Below are 16,195 nucleotides of genomic sequence, written 5' to 3'. Positions count from 1 at the left end.
CAGCCTCTCTCTGCATTGCCAGGGCTTGTATTTTTATGAAGACTCTTTTAGCCTAATTAGGTGTAAATGTTCTTTGGTGTAGAGACAGTTTATGTTTGTTTATGAAGCAGAAGCACCTCTGTATTTCTTAATAAGCTGAATCGGTTAACCTTTAATGATTCTCTTATTCTAACATAGCTTTTCAGTCCTTACGTTGCTTTTGCGAGGACTTTCATTCAGTTTATCTAGATTTAGGATTTTTAGACTTCCTTAGGTTTAGATTTCTTTTGCCCTGCTGGAGCAGGGTAGTTGGACTAGAGATGATCTAGAGATCATCTAGTCCTAGGGACCTCTAGAGAGCTCCCTTCCAACCTTAATCATTCTGTGATTCTTTGTAATACTCAGATTGTGTAAAGTCTAGTATGCCTGTTGTACAGTGGATGGGCCATGATTTTTACTGCTGTGTAGACTGCATGCTGGCTGTGTGTCAGCAGCTAAATTGTAGGAGATCTGGTTCTGCTGTGTTAAATTCACAGAGCTGGTACAGTTTTTTATTTAAGTTGTTAGATATTTTCATTCACCCAAGTATTGCCTGCTCTTGATTTTGGAGAGAAACCTCATACTACCCAAAGACTACTTAGGTTTTATATCATTGTTCATTACAGTTAACTTTATTTCAATTTATTCTACATTTATTATTCTTCACTCTTCAATAATGTGTAACATCTGATTTGGTAGGTCTTTCAGTTTTTCAGAGAGTGAATGAAATTCCTGCTTTGGATTTTTCTGCTTGGATTGGTGTATTTGTGATTAAAAAAAGAAAAAAAATCCTAGAAGTAAAAGTATTTGAAATTTACTGCCTCCTTTGCAGTTCTTCTCTGTTAATTCTTCTGTCGGTGGTGTGTTAACTCAATCTTTGATTTTCAAACATTTGTAGTAAAGCTGAAATTACATTAACCTTTTGATAGTTTATCTCTTGATACCATTGTGAAGTATCAAAGCATTCCTTTAGGGAAAGAATTCCCAGGGAAAAAAAAGTCAAAGTAAAACCAAACCTTTAAGCAGCAGCTAAGGCAATTGATATATATTAAGTAGCTTAGAGGCAATTGCATTAAGGAGAAAACCCACCTTTGCAGCTGCAAAGGTCATCATGAGCAGCTAAATTAGTGCAATTGTACTGTGCAAGAGATTATGTGATTTCTTGCAAAGCTTTGGGGTGCAGTAGATCTCATCCTAGAGAGGATTTTTGGCACTGCAAAGTGTGGGGCATATATAGGACAGGTGTGCTCCTATGCTACCTGCTGAGGGTGTGTTCTGAGTTAAAATTTGGTCCTCAATTATTAATAATTGCTTATTAATTGCATACAATACTTTTGATTTTAAAACAGATTTTTCTTTCAGATACAGGCCAGAGTTTGTATTACAAGAAGACTCTAAAAGATATTAAACAAGATGCATTTTTCTAATTAAAATAATGAGGAGAAATATAAAACAAATAGCTTTATACTAAACCTTGTAGAACCTGTGCTTTTTTCTGAATCACCTGAATGCGGATACCTGAGGTTTCTGTTTTAAAACTTATGCTGCAGACCTACACAAAATTTGCTGATTCGAAAGCTTGCATGGAAGGAAGAACAGTAATTAAATTTGTTATCCTCCAGAGAAAGTTAAGAGGTATGATGGGCATAATCCTTTTATTGTATATGGAATGGAGAAACATGGGCTTAAAGGAGATTAGGGAGTTAATGATAAGTAAATGGAATATCTAAAAATGTCAGCTACTGTACTATAAGTGATAGTCTCTATGCAAACTCAAATATATTTGCATTTTAAAGTTTGGCTTGGGACTCTTCCTGACCAGAATGTTGTTTTTTTTAAGCATTCAAATGTATGAAACTTTAAGTGTTTATGCTGCTTATAGTAAAAAATGTATCTTTTGAGTTTTTATCACTTTTTCTGTTATTTTAACATGTTAACTTTTCAATAGTAATATTAGTGTCTTTAAATTTTTAAAACATGAAGTGTTTAATTGAGACAAATGGAATACTTAATATTGCTTAGTGTGTTTGATATGTTCTTTTAAATCCAAAATATTGCTGAAAGGTCCTTTTAGTTTCTTTTTTTAAGAAAGCTAGATGATAACTAATATTTTTAAAGATAATATTAAGTATATCTTACAGTTAGAGACGTACAGTTTAATGTACTGTAATAATGAAATAAATTATGCAATTATTTTTACGCTTTTCTATAAAAACTCCTGCAACTGAATTTTTCATGATAGTGGATAAGCTTAACCTTTGTTTCAAAGAATCAGATTTGACATCACTTGAACATTGCAGCTGATTAGATACATGAGGATTCCTGTAAAATAGATAAATACAGGCAAGATTTACTCTAATTATATCCTGTTTGATGTAGCAGCAGCTAAGAGGATCCTGGCTTGGCAAAACGGGACACATTACTGGAGCGCTGGAGGATCTTAGAGCTTGCCCCATCACCAGGTGAGATTTAGGTGTCTGGATTGTCTGATCTGGTCTGATCCAGAGATAAAAATCAGATATTTAAACCTCCAGTTGAGTCTCATTTAGTTAATCATGTATTTTTTCTAGAATTTCTTAGAATTTCTGAGAGATCCATAGACAATTCGGTGGATGCCAGGCAAACTAGAAATACTTGACAGTATATCATTGATATACCTTGCATATCGGACTAAAACATCTTGCAGGTCTTACCCATGCAATAGGAGGCGGATATATCTGATTACACTGAGTCTTTTCTCTGGTTATGGTAAAACTTGAGAGAAGTCAGAATTTCAAAAGCGGATGTTCAGAATCTGGCATATATTGGCTTGCTCTGAATAGCTTTAAGAAGGCATGTTGGGACAGGATATGATAAGCAAGACATCATTTTTGCTAGCTATTTGCTTGTTTTTGAAGTGCAGTCTGCTCCAGTTTGGAGAATAACAGGATTGCTAGTTATAATGTGCACTTCACTGCGTCCTACACTGGTTTTGTAGATAAAGCTGATTTGGCCGTGTCCAAAGTCTTTCCTTCAGACTCCAGAAAATATTTTCTAGTCTGTCTTCTGCTCTAACATACAGTTTATGGAAGTAAGCACTAAGGATTTTTTTTTTATGAAGCTTTAATTGCATCAAGTGTTTCATTTTGGCTGCTGTGTTTTGTAACATATAATTTATAGAAGTACAGATCTTTTTTCTTTCTTGAGGTGGGGTGGAAATGCAGTAACCATTATGCATTATTCTCTACGGCGACCAGAAATTCTTCTTTCTGGAGATCTTTTCAGTTGCTTAGTTAATGCACCATAATTTCTGTAATTTCTTATTTACCCGTGTAACAGGATTTCCTAAGGTGGTTTACTCGTATGGATCTTTTCAAATGTCTACCTAAATATTAGTTATCAGTATTACCACTGTTTTGTGTTGTGCAAATAATATTTCCTATAGACTTTGTGTATCCCTATTTGGTAATGCAACTATTTTACATTCTCCCTGTAAGACCTTTATATCACAGTTACCTTATTTTTTTCCTTCACTTGATTCAAATGCATTTATTAGTCACTTTTTTTTTTTTTTTTCCCTCAAGGTGAACAATGCTACTGAAAATTTTGTTTGCTCTTCAGGCATTCAGTATGCTCTGACTAGTCTATTTATTTATTTTAACATTCAGTTCTTTTTCATTAGGGATTTTCCATAGTTCTTGGTCCCTTAAGAATGTATTCTGCATATTATTATCCTTACCTTTGACTTAGTTTGAGTTAAGTACGTTTTATGGCTTTCACTTATTAGTACTTTAAAAAGGTTGTAATTGTCTCTCACAGAAATGTTTTTCTTCATGAAAGATTTTTCTGCTTTTTCAGAGATGAAAAAGTGACTTATCCTGATTTGTGATGTCAGAATTTTTCCATGTGATCTTACTACTGCAGATCTATGTTCTTAAAGAAAGCAATCTTCTGTCCAAATTGTAAATCATGTACATCATCCAACTTATCTACTTGTCTTCTCTATTTTTATTCTAGAGTTTCTTCACGTCATATACCTTATATTGTTTTGCACAAACACCACAAAGTTAATTTGTCTGGACATGACATTACTTTGAGATTGTCTTCAATTACGTATGGGAACAGAGATCCGCATAAAAACACATTCAAGTTTACATATTCACCAGCTTTTATACACGCTTCTCAATATGCACTTGAATATTCCTACAGAAAGCAACAAAGAAATTTTTGTGCTTGAATTATGCCCAGTGTTTCTATTGGGAAAAGAGAGGACAAATATTCTGTTTGTGTCATGACTTGCTCATCATCATGAACTCACCACAATCAAAAATAATGGAGTTGATCTTACAACGCATCCTCTAACCTGTGTATCTTGTACTCCAGCTGTCTTGAATTAAGAGCAGTCTCTTTTGCCTCTTGAGCTCTGATGGTGTGAATTCTCAGGAGAAGAGATGGCGTTCTGCTCTGACCCTTTCAGCCAGCTCATGTGTGGTAGCGTATATGAATGTTGCATTGAGCAAAAAATTAGATAGAATGCATTTGCACAAAGGAATGTCTTTTATAACAAAAAGACTTCTTTTCCTAAAATATCTTGGCCAGATATTTTAACTGGTGCAGTGCTGTGTATATTTTATTCTGTTGTGCATCTATATTTATATTCCTTTGTGACTTCATGAAATCAAACCTGCTATTACAAGTCCTTGCGGAAATCAATTCTATCAAAAATATTTTTTCTGAACTGTGTGATCTTGGGCTTTTCAGATTTTTGTCCTCACAAATGTCATGTACTGTCATTACATGTCAGTATGGTCCACTGTGTAGTGCCAGAGGTGAAAACACGCTGAGGATGGTGTATACACTGGAGTGAGAGCATCTGGCAGGCAATAAATAACACTAAAAAGCTTTTAATTAGGAAGTGGATTAATAAAGCGAAGGAGTGTCTAGCCAAAGCCATGTTGTAGCAAAGGAAAGAAGTGGCAACATGGCAGAAGTAAATAAGTTGTCACATTTAGATGCCGTAACAGCCTGTGGCTCCAGTAGGTATTTTCTAAACATGCTTTTGTTAATTTGTGTTCATTTTGTTGTTATCCAAATCGCACTGTTTGTAGAATCTTAGAATGGATTTTACTTATTTATAAGTGCAGATATATTTTATTAAAGGTTTAGTTCATGATATTTTATTATATGTTACAGTGGATATTCTTGAGTCATTTTGACATGAATTCAAAACTGCATAATTTCAAGGGTCTTGATTCAATATATTTGAAAAATTAACTATTTTCAAAAACAATACTGTAAAGTAATATAAAATTAAAAATAAAACCTTATATATGATGTGGTTCACTATATCTTATAGGCATATAGGAATACAGCTGAATTCTGTTGCTGATGAAATAAAATCTGAATTTTGCCTTGAAAATAGGATCAAATGTTTAACAGTGCTGAATTGCAAAAACTTGACACATTCTTAATATATATATAGTTTATGTGAATAAATAAAGGCTTTAGAGAAATGTCATTACGTAGATACAGCTTTCTGTAAGAAGTAGGCTTAGTACTTTTTTCTACTAAAGAGAGTTTGCAGAACTTAAATATTCATGAAGCACAATAGTTTCACAACAAATCAAATTTAATTAAATGATGCATTTTCACCATTTACAAAAGGTTTATTAAAGGTTTATTTGTTCATGCAAATTAAAGTGTTAGAGTAAAAATCCACATGAAACTTGGCACTAACAATTAAAAAAAATTATTGGAAGATTTCTCGCCTCACTGCAGTACCCTGCCATGTTTAAACTGCTCAGCTTGTTATTTAGAATCTTTAATGAAACCAGGGAGGAGGCTATTTATTTGCATAATAGGACATAATTTGCTGTGGTGAGGTTTTAATTATTTATAGGCTGTCTAAAATATTTAAAATGGCATCACTAAGGAGCATGAAGGGTTGGATAATGCCTTCATTTCTGGTTTCCTGCGGATTCCTTTTGGGTCAAGCATTTTATTTCTAATTAGCATATAAAGATAGTAGCTGTAGAAACATAAGGAAAACAAGTTCTTTTCAGTATGTTTGCAACCTGAGCAATTCAAACTTGCCAGAGGTCACAGGGAGGACTAGAAGGTACAGAATGAGCCAGAGAGGTACAGCCTAAAAGGAAAATGATTCATCAGATGTACGAAGAATCAAGCCTGAGGCACAGTTCTGCTCAAGTGCCGCTTCAGCGCTACATGCTTCCCACCTCTGCTCCTCTGGATAGCTTCTTCCTAACATTACCTGTGTTTCTTTGTTATTTAGATGCATTATATTAGTCTCATGAAGAAATTTTTTAAATAATAGACTCTAAATTGTTTCTGTTTGTAGCTTGTTTTAAATCGCTCCAAAATGTTGATTCAGTTTGAGAGATTTCAGTGATATAATACGGAGAACTGCCTGTTGTTATCATCTTCCTTGTAAAGGTATTGAAAGCAAGAACAAGACGGGAAAAATGAGTCTTCTTACTCTCAAGGAGAGTAAATGATAGAGTTGATTTTCCTACTTGTTTGGACATAGATACAGGTTTATAAAGACCAGCAGATGAAATTGTAAGCCATTTAAAAAAAAAAAATCCAGAACATGTTTAACTTTGTTACAAATTACATCATACAGTGCAGCCCAAAATATTTTGCAAAGTAATCGTATTATTTCTGTATTATAAATCAGAGTAATTTTTCTTTAATACAGCAAAGCTTATCAATTCTGAAGATATATGTGCTTGTAGAATTTCAATGGAAAAACCAACTTCTGTATAGGTGAAAATGAAAAATGTCATTCTTCATTCATGGTATCAGAATTGTCTGCAGTGAGACATGAGGTTAGAGATGGCTCAGAATTTTCTTCGGGAGAAGAGAAGTAGCATAAAAAGGAAACCAAAGATGATGCATGCAAAATACAAACTAGTATATAAACGATTAAGATATCCAGGCTGACTTGTATCTTAAATCCAGTGCATGACTGTTTACTGTATCTTTACAGAATTTGGCTTAGAAGGAATCTCAGGAGGTCTTTAACCTCCTGTTCAAAGAACATTTATTATTTTGAAATTATTTTACCTAGATAGTATTACCTCTGCCCCGCTACTTAACTCCTTCAGTATTGCTGTGCAAGTCTTGTGATTATATCCATGTGTATCATAGGTGAATCTCCTGCTCAGACCCTAGAGCTGTGATTTGGTTAACATGATCTGGTGACCTGATTTATGAAGCGAGTATTATATGGTGATAATGCTAAATAATTTAGTATGTTAATTAATAAGGAAGCTTATAATGCAAGTCCTTTTAATTTTATGTAAATAACAGAATGCTTGAGGGTTTCTAAATTAAATAGTTAACAAAGCAATTAGATTATTTTGATCTGCTCATTTCAGGGAGTCATATGAGACATAGCCTGCAGGCAAAGAGATTGACTCAAAAAAAAAAAAAAAAAAAAAAAAAAAAAAAAAGGAAAAAAAAAAACCCCAACACTCTGAAATCTTTGTTTGCAATAATTCTTACAAAGAAAAATGTATTGAAAATCATTAACTTTAAACTTTGATTAAATTTATCCTCTTCCTTTTAATTCTTGCTTCCCTGAGCTGTGCTCACATTTTAGAAGATTCACAAGTTTAGGAGGCTTCCACAGGTTATTTACTCTGTCCAGTTTGGCAACATTCGTTGTCCCTTGGTATAGGAGAGAGTGAATATTTCAAACAGATGTGACTCAGGTAAAATTAACATTGCGTAAGTATTGTTGGTGCTTTTGTCCAGCTACTTGGCAGATGGAAATATTACGTTGTCATTGGGCTAACAGGATAATAATTCACTAGACAGTTGCAACTATAATAGTCAATAAAAACATGTCTAACTTAGAAATCCATGCACTTGCATAGTTTTCCAAAGGTTATAGCTCAGCTTTATTGCATAGTAAAGGGTGTTACACTTGTGGTGCTCACTTTCATCCCTCAAAAATATTGAATATTTTTCAATTACAGTAATACTGAATTTATCTAGTAGCACAAAATAGATTGAACAGTGAGTACTTAAGTAACAGAGCTTTGTTCTATTTGTTTTGTTGTTACCTTCTGGAAAGGGGGAATGGTAATCTTCAAACTTGAACTCTTTCGACAGTGATCATAAGTTGTAGAAAAGACTGACTGCAGGGATCTTGAACCTTCTTGAAGCATGTCATAGATGAGGTCATGATGGCGCAAACTGATGTCGCATTTGTTTAGAAAAACTTCAAAAGCAGTACTAGATGGGCTTAAAGATGATTAGGATGGATTTTAGCTTTTTTTTTTTTTTTGTACTGTATAATTAAGGGAAAGTTTTTATGCTTTGAACTTGAGAAATAGATATTCACAGAGTTGAAAATTCAGTGTATTTTATTGAAAATAATAGTTTAATTCTTACTTCAGAAATTCCTTCCTGTTTTCATTCTGTTATCACTCTGATTGTCCAAAGTGCTCTGCTACTTTCTGCCTGAGCCTTTGCCACAAGTTTCCTTTTATTCTCCTTCCATTAAGGTAGCTTCGCTTATAGCAATTCCTTCTTCTAAAGGAGATGGCAAAATGGCTTGCTCTCCTTTAGCTTTTTTTTGGTTTTTAATTCCATTGGTAAATTATTGTGCCTTCTTAAAACCCTGTTTGAAAAAGTCGTTTTCCAAAGTAACTTAGGTTTTTTGTGAAAGCCTGAAAAAATTCACTTTAAGGCTGTGTTTGTTCTGATCACGTTCTAAGGTTGAAAAGCTCTGGCAAGTGTAGAGTTTTCTGTTTTATCTGCGCAAAGCCATTAAAAAATCTGTTCTATGTGAAGTCCAAAAACAGGGATGAGCTACATAGAATCTGGAATTGCTTTGTTTTGATGAATCATAATTTGCTGCATGGGAGAAGATTACAGATTAAGGGTTTTCTCTGTTCAGAATTATTTCTGTCACTAGGGCAAGGAAAGGCATATAGGAACAAAAACAATGTGGTATTACTTTGCATTAGTATTCTTTCTGAACATTGCAAGGGGACATAGAAATATCCTGGATGAACTTACTTTGTTCACGTTTTGTGAGCAGTCAGTCTTTTGAATTATATATGTGCCAATTTCAGGAGATTTTTGAGGTTCTTTTTCCTTGCCATCTTTAATATATTAGTCCTCTGCCATCTGGGAGTACTTGGAGTTTGACTGTTTTTTTTGAATGTTGTGTTTATCTTGCCAATTCCAAATTTCTTTCTTCTCCTTTAAAGAAAAAAAATAGATAGAAGATGTCACAGAATACTCACTAACATACACAGATAGCATAGCAAAACATTTGATTGATTACTGAAAATATTTCCTTACAACACAGCGAGGGAAATGGACAAGAGCGGTGTTTTATCTCGCAAGAAGTACTCCGCTGTGAAAGCCAACATACTCCCCACAAGTTCGGCTCTCCACTCCTAGTGCACATTTCCAGTACAGTGTCAATATACTTGTCCAAATGTTATAAACTGTTTTGCTATAATTGCCTAAAAGGCTTCTCAGTCATTTTCTTGACTTAGTCATTGAAAGCAAGCTTTTGGTTTAGGGTTCAAAAAAAAAAGAGTTTAATTGAATGTTCTCTAGCAGCGTCTGCAGCAGGCAGAGCAAACAGAGCATCTCCTGCTCAGCGAAAGAAGTCCCCAATCTTTTAAACTTTTTTTTTTTCTTTTTTTCCTGTGAGTTGAAGTCTAATTCTTCTGCTCCAGTGTAAATGAAGTATCAGTTTCACTTTCCTGCATTCTAGAGAAACTCCTATTCAGGAAAGGTGGTTTCCGGGCTTTGGGTCCTGCTGAGAGAGGCTTTATGTCATGGATGTGCTCTTTGGAGTAGCCTGTAGCCATCTGCTCAAGCTCTGGAGGCAGCCTGCACGTCACTCAGTGACTTGTAGCCCTTGGGGCATCTTGATGTAGCTGCAGCTTCCTCCTCCATCCTGTTCCTCACGACCCTTCTGGTGGTCACACACTTGCATCAACTGGTGGTGAGGGAGGAAGGTGGAGGAGCTGGCTGGGATTCCCCTTGGGGACGCGTGCGATGTAGTGTTTCTGTTCCGTTTTGGAGCCCTTGTTCTTCATTCGTATCGTGGCTAAACCCAGCCCTGGGTGTAGGAGCTTGGTTGCATCCATGTGCCCTTGCACTGTGTTGTCCCTACCTGTGCTTCAGTGGGACAGGCCCTTGCCAAATGGGACCATGTGCCCTTTTCACTTACCATGGTGTGAAGGTGTCACGCTGCTGTCTTAGTTCCTTCTTGCAGATATCACTGAAACGAATCTCCTGGCTTCCACTCAGTCAATTTAGACATACAGTGTCACTTTGGGCTCCTTGGGGTAAATCTACATTATGATGGTGGAAACAGATTTGTGAGAGATGAGTGCATTTCTGTGATAATCATCATAAAAGGAATATCCGTTGTTTGCAGTGGGCTTTTGTATTTGTTTTTAGTTTTGACTTCTTTCTTGAAAAGTGCTGCCCCTTTGCCTTAGACTTCGCTCGTTAAATCACTTTAATGCCTTCCTTTAGGAACATTCTTCAGTACTGCTGAAAAGGGCTGGTTTCCTGAACTAGCGTCCTCACTTGGCACAGATTGCAACAACACAGAGCCAATAACATTTTTCTTCTATCTTGTGCCTATATGAATGAATATATGCTATATAAACACTGCTACGTTTTGTTATTAAAATAATATGAATCACCTGAGTGTGAATCGCCCAGTAAAGTGAGAATTTGATATCAGTGAGCATGCTCTTCCCTTTCGAGCTGGTTTGCAGTACCTGAATTTTACTCTTATATTTTTGTTAATATACTGTCATATACTTTGACATATGGCTGTAGGGCTTATATAGCCATATGGAACACATCACAAAAGCAAGAGCTAGAACATTTTTATTAACTTGAATTTCCTTAAAAATTGTTAAGAAACAAAGATTCTGCTCATCTTCTTTGCAAGAAAAGTATTTTGTCAAGATGTTAGTGGACTGCATCTTTTCAGTTAGTTAGCTGGTTATGAGGTATGAAAGAATCTTTTCTGCTGAAATCGAATTTCCTTTCATTTTTAATCTCATTAAATTATATTAGTTCAGTCAAAATAGCTTACATGTGGAACAAAATAAGAATAAAGGTTTAAATAAAAAATTCTTTATGACCCACAGCATGGTATAAATAGTGGCATAAAAGCGCGCAAGCATGCTTACCATAATTGCTGAAAAATTTAATAAATGTTAGAGCTATTTAAGAAACGCAGATTAATCTAAAAGCAGGTAATATATCTTATTGCAGAAAAGAGTGATCGGATTACTAATTAAATAAAATTGCAATAAAATGTTATTTGAATTTTTATTCTGAGCAATTTTAAATTATTTGTGTAAATGTTAAATTAAAAGTATAGAAATGCATGGGTGACAGCATGAAAAATAGCTTAACAACTTTGATGCATGTATAGGTAATTAAGATCTGCTTTGGGCTTATATTTACTCAATTTGTATTACTTTATATTTGTATTTTTTAAAGCATTCTTCTTTTCCGTATTAGTTGACAACGTTCCTTCCTTGTGCTGAGAGGTACAAACGAAGGAAGTTATTCAGAGTTTGCTGATTACCTGATAAGTGTTCCATGTTTAATTTATTTGGTGTCTTCTTGATAAAATAAAAATTTGGCACAATACTCCATTCTAGATCCATATTTCTGTTTCTGCTTCTCAGAATCAAATATATCCTTTAATGTGAAATAGACAGTTGGCCTTTTCTCAGACATAAGCCTTAAAATTCCTCAGGAAAAGAAATGCCAAATATTTTTATTTGGGGAAGACATATGAAAATATACATGCGTATGGATATTTTTGTTTTACAGGTATATAAATAATTTCTGTGTTCTGTGTTCAATGTACATATGTGTAAATATCTTATTTTCAGTTATGCACAGGTTTTAACCAGTGAAACCTGCCTGCCTCCAAAGACAGTCGGTGGCTTGTTAGTAGTTGGATTGAATAGTAAGATCAACATTACTTTAATATATCAGTAGCACGGAATCAGCCCATTCAGGAGAAACAGGCTGTCTTTCAGAAAATGGGACTCTGAAATAAATCAGAAAGATAGATCTGAAGACAGAATGCTAAGCTTTAGAAGATGGTGAATATTTCATTTTCATTTAACAACCTCTCTGCCTTGACTGCTGTTGCCAATCTAAAAAGTCAAAATGTCCTACTTCACCAAGAGCATGAATGTTGTGACAATAATGCTACATTTTATAATACCAGAGTACAGGCAGGCCATCTACAGAAGAAAAAAAAAAAAAAAGAGAGAGAGAGAGAGAGAGAGAGAATGCGAGAAGCAGTGAATGAAAAACATAGTTCATGGAATTCAGGAAAAAACGTAATCTTCTCTTTCCCTAAACATGTTTACATCTCTAAGCAATTTCTGGAGACCACAGCCTCAGAAAGAGTGTTCTGTCCCCTATTCCAACATTTAGGGAGGATTTTTCTGTAGGCATTACTGGACAGCACTCCCTGAGAACTTTTTGAAAATTCCTTTCCTAGGATAAAGTTAATGTTTTTAGTAGCACTTACACTTCACTTTTAAATGATCGTCTTTGAGAAAAACAGTATTTATTAAGGCTTAGCAGCGACTTGTCTCTTTTTTACTCTTAAAATAAGAAAATGCTGGAGTTACTAAGTGATGCTCATGGTTTTGTGCTTCAGACAAAGATTTTTAAGGCCTTTTATTCTGTACTTAGGTAATACTGTACAGTTAGGTGAAATGATAAAAAGCCTCACTAATGTTAACATTATCTCAGATCATTTTTATCAAGTTTAACTAATACTTATTCTTAACAGGCAGAGTATGTTGTCCCTATCACAGAGATCCCCTCAGAAATACCACTACATCTTTTATACAGAGTATTATAACTAAGATTGCCTTAGTTGGACTGGGAAGTCACTAAAATAACAAACACAATCTTATTTAAGCTCCCTGGTGCCTTAGGATGGTTTCTGAATGTGGTCACATTTTTCTCAAGGCAGTTGCCAAACTTGATTTATTTATGATATTACAATGTTTTTTCATGAAGAAGCATTCAGTATTCAGTGTGTGCTTTCACTTATCACCTGCTCTATGGCAGCGTTTCTTATTGTACATGATTTAACAACTGCTCTGGATACAAAATGATTCATTCCTTAATAGGATAGGCCGAGCAGTTACCGTGCATGTGCTGGAGCACTTCCTAAACATTAGTAACTTTGTAGTAGGCATAAACAGTAATAAATACCTTACCTTATGAGTCTAAGAAATATTGTTACACAAATGAAGACTGAAAGAACAGAAAAATTAAATTCAGGAACATCCTCCAAATTTAATTCATGAACTTGAATGTGCAGAATGAATATTTTTTTTTTGAATTTTACTGAACATTATATGTGCTTTTGTTTATTCCTAGCAAAGCTTCAGTTGCATTCTGTTGCATTACTGCTCCACAGAAATCAAAATCCCACGTATCAAGTGCACGGTATGTGCCCTGAAGACCCATCCTCAGAGTAGTCTAGAAGTAATAAAAGAAGTAATAGTAGATAGTAAATCTTCACTGGCACAAAAGCTGCCGGTGATAAGATGGCTATTGAGCTCCCTAGCAATCATTTTCCCTGTCATGGGCAGCTATTGATAAAACTAATATCATCTGACTGATCATTTATTCATGTGGCTAGTACTGAAAATGCTCACTAGCATATAGGGACTGGGATATTTATTCTATATGACTTATTTTCATCAATATCATTTGTGATGTTTCGGCATGTGATACCATTAAGTGCTCCAGCATCATAAGCAAAAATGCCAGTTCTCAAAAATCGGTACAAAGTAGTTCAGTACTCGCACTGTGGGACCCCATAAAAATCGAGTAGGGTCACGTTAGGGAGCAGTGCACTTGGAAGCAACGTGCGTGGTACTTTCCTCCTTCACATGGAAAACATTTTTAAAAGACTAATGGAATTGTCAGAGCCACTCAGCTTTAATTTTGCCATTATTTTGAAACTCTCTTAAACTGTTTTGGAAATTATATTGGGATTCTGACTTTGGTAATGATGATACCTATTTTATTTTACCATGTATTGCATTAGAAAGTGATTGCTGTATTTCAACTTTCGATTGACTTGAACTTCAGCTGTAGATACAATTTTGAACATAAGGATATGAGTTAAATTTGAATTTCACCATATTTCTTTGCTTAAAAATGAAAATTTCCATTTTCAATGGGAATAGAGACTGCGTAGAAAATTCGATGTGCGTTGAATTTTGCTTTGCCGTGCAAGTGGCTTTTTTACTGATTCACATTAATTAGAACACAACACTCTATAATGATTTTCTTCTTATGCCTTTTCTTTTTTAAACAAACTTTTAAGCACTACAGTTCCCAAAATGCCAACAGAATTCAGTGATAAGCAGTAAGCTTGCATGAATGGAGCTGAGAGGTTTTAGTGTTGCAGACAAATAAAAGAGGGTGTTTGTCTTTCCGCATGGTCAGAACAACCACCCCAGCCGACTTCATGTTCTCTGTTATGTTTTTGCAAGGACGTTATCTATTTTTTGGTATTCTTTTTAATTGCTAATATTTTTTAACATTAGAGTGCCAGTGGAACATTTTAAATTATTCTAACTTAATTTTCCATTATGAATGCAACTTTTAAAACATGATGTGAAACATTGTATGGTTATAGAATGAAGAACTGAAACTAACCTCGAGTAGCCTTTTCATTCCAGCTCAGATTATTGGGTGGTTTTTTTTTTTTTTTTTTTTTTTTTCCTGACTCAGCTGGGCTAATTACTCGATATCTGTTCAGTTCAGCTTTTAGTATTTATGGTACTGTGAAAATACCAGATGAGAACTAAAAGATCAAACAACTGAGTCATTGATGATGCTTAATTTTTTAATATTTTTAGAATTGATTCCTTAACATGTACATTGCCCTGAGATTATAGATTAATGCAAATACCTGTGAAGTCTAGATGGGGTGATGAAAGGAATCATGAACTTGATACGTGACTATGACATTTGTGGTAAATCAACTTCAGAAGGGAAACCTGTGCAAAAAAAGGGAGAAGAAGTCAGGTGGAGTTTGTTACGTGGCAATTTAAAGTATTACTTGTGATGCGATGATACTAGGCAAACAGTGAAAACATCAGTGTTTGGAGATCTATGATTTTAGAATATAAAGCATCTCATTTCTACTGGAGGTGATCGTTTTGGTAAGAATGGAGATATCGACTGTGAATCTCCCCTTCAGATCAGGACAATCCAGTTCTTGTGTATGACTTGCTAATGAGCATATAATTTAGGCCAGCTATAGTCAGTAGAATTATCTATTATTATTTTAGTAGTAGAGATGTATTATTGAAGATAACACATCAAAAGCTATTACATGTATTCTTATTTGCATGTCACAAATATCATTTTAAGTATCTTAATTATACAAATGTGTAACCTTCATACATAGGTTCACTTTTTTATTAATAGTTTACATACTACACAGAAAACTTAGAAAAACTAAATCTGAAAATTCTTCCCATATCTCTTTTCCTCTTCTTTTCCCTCCATCCACCTCTACTCTCGGGTTGTGTGCTCTGCATATCCTTTGTAGATTCCCACAAAACTGTCTAACTTTATCCTGATGCTCTGAAGTCCATGCACTTTACAATGTGAGAATGTGATTGAATACAATCTGGTTAAAGTATTTTCAGTTATTACTTGTCAGGTGAGTTCTTATAAGAAACATGCACTTTCCTTGCCAACTTTAAATGCAAAGCTAAAATTGTCTTGCTTCATTAAAATAAGTCTTTCCATGTATTTTCTACTGAGGGTGTCTCAACTGTCGATCTGTAATGATGTTGTCAAGTAGGATATTTAGCGGGATTTGTGATGCGTGGTTTAGGTAGTTTCCAAAAAAAAAGTCAGAGAAGCTAGTTGCCAATTTTCAGGAAACAACTGTAACTTTTTCTTTATACGAAGCACAGTGGAACATAGTGAACATAGTGGACTTTCAGTTATCAGGCTCTGGTAGGTGGGCAGTCGATCTTTTGTCCACCTGTGCTGAATAGCCTACAAGCCAGATGGTTCATCGGTCCTGCGTCTCTTGCCTTATGTTTAGTGTAAAAACTCAATGACTCTTCGTCAGCATCTGCCTGGAGCTTGGAGGTGGACA

The sequence above is a fragment of the Nothoprocta perdicaria genome, unplaced genomic scaffold, assembly GCF_003342845.1.
Source record: "Nothoprocta perdicaria isolate Ctin4 unplaced genomic scaffold, notPer1 scaffold_276, whole genome shotgun sequence".
NCBI lineage: Eukaryota > Metazoa > Chordata > Aves > Tinamiformes > Tinamidae > Nothoprocta > Nothoprocta perdicaria.
This window is presented reverse-complemented; position numbering follows the sequence as displayed.